Source organism: Lynx canadensis, chromosome B4 (genome assembly GCF_007474595.2).
Source record: "Lynx canadensis isolate LIC74 chromosome B4, mLynCan4.pri.v2, whole genome shotgun sequence".
Taxonomy (NCBI): Eukaryota; Metazoa; Chordata; class Mammalia; order Carnivora; family Felidae; genus Lynx; species Lynx canadensis.
In genome coordinates this window covers 88,848,432-88,851,342 of record NC_044309.1, presented here as the reverse complement: position 1 = coordinate 88,851,342, position 2,911 = coordinate 88,848,432, and the positions used below count along the sequence as shown (strand labels likewise).

At 44.7% G+C, this 2,911-nt stretch overlaps 1 pseudogene; it reads left to right on the top strand.

Annotated features, from left to right (window-relative positions):
• Positions 1-457: 457 nt before the first annotated feature.
• Positions 458-867, top strand: LOC115518752 (annotated as a pseudogene).
• Positions 868-2,911: the final 2,044 nt, after the last annotated feature.

Here is a 2,911-nt window from a genome sequence, read left to right as displayed (position 1 = left end):
AAATCTGACCCTGTCAAAAATGGACAATTCAAGGGTTTCATTTACATTACAAAAGAGTTAGTAACTTAGAATGATCTCTTCAATGTTAATTAACATTCAATTGACATCTGCTGTATAAAAAGAGGTCTATCAAATCAGTCTGCTCCTACCACCATTGCCCAAAATACGGCCACCCACATTGTGTGGTAACAAGAGAGGTCCATACGTGTTCAATGGGAATAGGGTTCTCTGATCAAGCAAATCAAATCCAGTGTGAAGGATTTTCTGAATGTATTTGGAACAATCAAGGCTTCCCAAAGTTGTCTGACTACAGAAGCTTATTTTCAAATAATTCCAAATTAACTGAGAGTTAGCATTCTTCAGAAGACACTGGGAAATGTTGCTTTCAAAAAAAGATCCTCATTCCTATGCACAGACACAGTCCCCATAGTATGTACAGAGTGTTCAACAAAACGAGCCATCTTTCTGTGCCACCATATTGGTACTCATGAAGGTTTTGGCAGATGCTCTAAAGAGTATTAACAACGCTGCAAAGAGAAGCAAATGCCAACTTATTAGGCCATTCTCCAAAATCGTCATCCAGTTTCTGACTGTGATGATGAAGCATGGTTACATTGGTTTATTTGAGATCACTGCTGATCACAGAGCTGGGAAAATGGTTATGAACCTCACGAGCCGATTAAACAAGTGTGGCACGATCAGCCCCAGATTGCGTGTACAACTCAAAGATCTAGAAAAATGGCAGAATAATTTGCTCCCATCCAGCCAATTTGGTTTCATGGGACTGACAACCTCAGCTGGCATCATGGACCATGAAGGAGTAGATCAACACACACAGGGGGAAAAATCCCGAGATTCTTTTCCTAGGGATGGAATATATACATGCCAATAAAATGCTTCCATTGGAAAAAAAAAAAAAAAAAAAAAAAGAGCCAGCGCTAGAAATGTAGCAATTTCACAAAACATCTAGACTTACTAACACTCTGTTGCTGTAGGGTCATAACTAGCTGAAGGTCAGCAGTGGAGTTAGACCACTTACACAGGGGACAAACACTGATTTGTTTCTGAGAGAGAGAGAACCCACAAAGCTGTGAGATCACGCCCTGAGCCTAAACGGAGTCTGACACTTAACTGAGCCACCCAAGCACCCCAAGGGGGTTGGAACTTTCATTCGCACCCCACCCCACCCCCACCTCTAGGGAGGGGAGATGAATGGAGGTTGAATCAATCAATGGTGCCTACGTGATGAAGCCTCGATAAACACTCCTAGGGAAGGCATCTGGCCAGCTCCCAGGCTGGCGAGCACGCAGAAGTGCTGGAGGAATGATGTACCTGGAGAAGGCATGGAAACTCCACACCTCTCCCTATTCCAGGCTCTGTGCATCTCTTCCAACTGGCTGTTTGAGTTGTGTCCTTTCATGATAGAGCAGTAATCTAGAAAATAAATGGTTTTCCTGAGTTCTGTGCACCATTCTAGCAAAGGATCAATTGTTTGCCCTGAGGGGGTGGGGTGGGTGGTGGGGGGGCGGGAATTGGAACTTACAATTCATAGCTGGTTGGTCAGAAACCAAGGTGACAACCTGGACTTGGAATGGACATCTGAAGTGGGGGCAGCCTTGTAGGGCTGAGCCCTTAGCCTGGGGGATCTGACTATCTCCAGGTAGACAGTGTCAGAATAGAGTTAAATCCTAGGACACAAAGGAGTTAAATTGTAGGACACCTAGCTGCTAAGAATTCCTTGGTGTCAGAAAAATCACCACACATTTGGTGGACAGAGGTATTCTGAGTTGAGTGTAGAGGAAAGAAGAAAAACAGAATTTTCTCTTGCACTGCTGAACTGGGCAATGCAGGGCCGACAGTTCCGTAAACCTTTCCAAACATACTTCCTATATATGTGCAACATTAAACCTTTTCTACAGTGGCTTAATAATTTCCACGTGGGATAAGCAGAAGATCGGAGAAGCCAAAGAAAGACTCTGGTCTTGGTTTGAACATTAACTTTCATATTAAACTATCCTATCAGGCCAGATCTTAAAAAGTCACAACAGAGTGCCTTGAACACAGTAAATGCTCAATAAATGTTTTTTCAGTAAACAGATGAAGGCTTTCACTTCCCAGTGCACAACAGAACTCTCTATAGTAGTGATGAGGGAGCGTGGGGCAAGCGGAGGGCAAAGTGCAGGCTAACAGCATCCCACCCCCCACCCCCGGTGGCACATGTAGGATATTCCTTGGACACTCCAGGCCACCCAAAAACAGCAAAGGACAAAAGAGCAAATGGTTAAACTGGTAAGAGTCTCCACCAGTCTACCAGAAAAGGCAATCCCATCAATGGCCACTAGGAACAACCTACTGTCATAATGTTAAGGCTTTGCTCTGAAAAACCACCTTGGCTTGACAGAGGCCTCAAGTCTCTAGCATGTGCCAACTCTCCTTGGAAACTCCCTCTTGACGTTATCTCCCCAACTCGGTGAAACAGTCACACACTGCACCCCCCCCCCAACACCCTTGCAGCGCAGCTCTTCTGCCCATGGGTCCCGTCCCTGTGCTTTAATAAGATCACCTTTTCGCACCAAAGACTTCTGGAAGAATTCTTTCTTGGTTGTCGGCTCCAGACCCCATGCACTACCCCCTGCCATTACCCCCCAAATTCATCAGTAGCATCAGATGTAACTACAGTAAGAAAGTTCTAATGAATATTGAAATGTTTAAATGTTCAGAGCTAATAAAAGTAAAATGTAGGACCTGGGTGGCTCAGTCCATGAAGCCTGACTCTTGCTTTGGGCTCAGGTCATATCATCTTGCATTGGGATTCTCTCCCCCGAGCTCTCTCCACCCCTCCCCCACTCACACACATGGGTGAACACGTGAATGTTCTTTCAAAATAAACTTTTAGAAATCTAAAATGTAG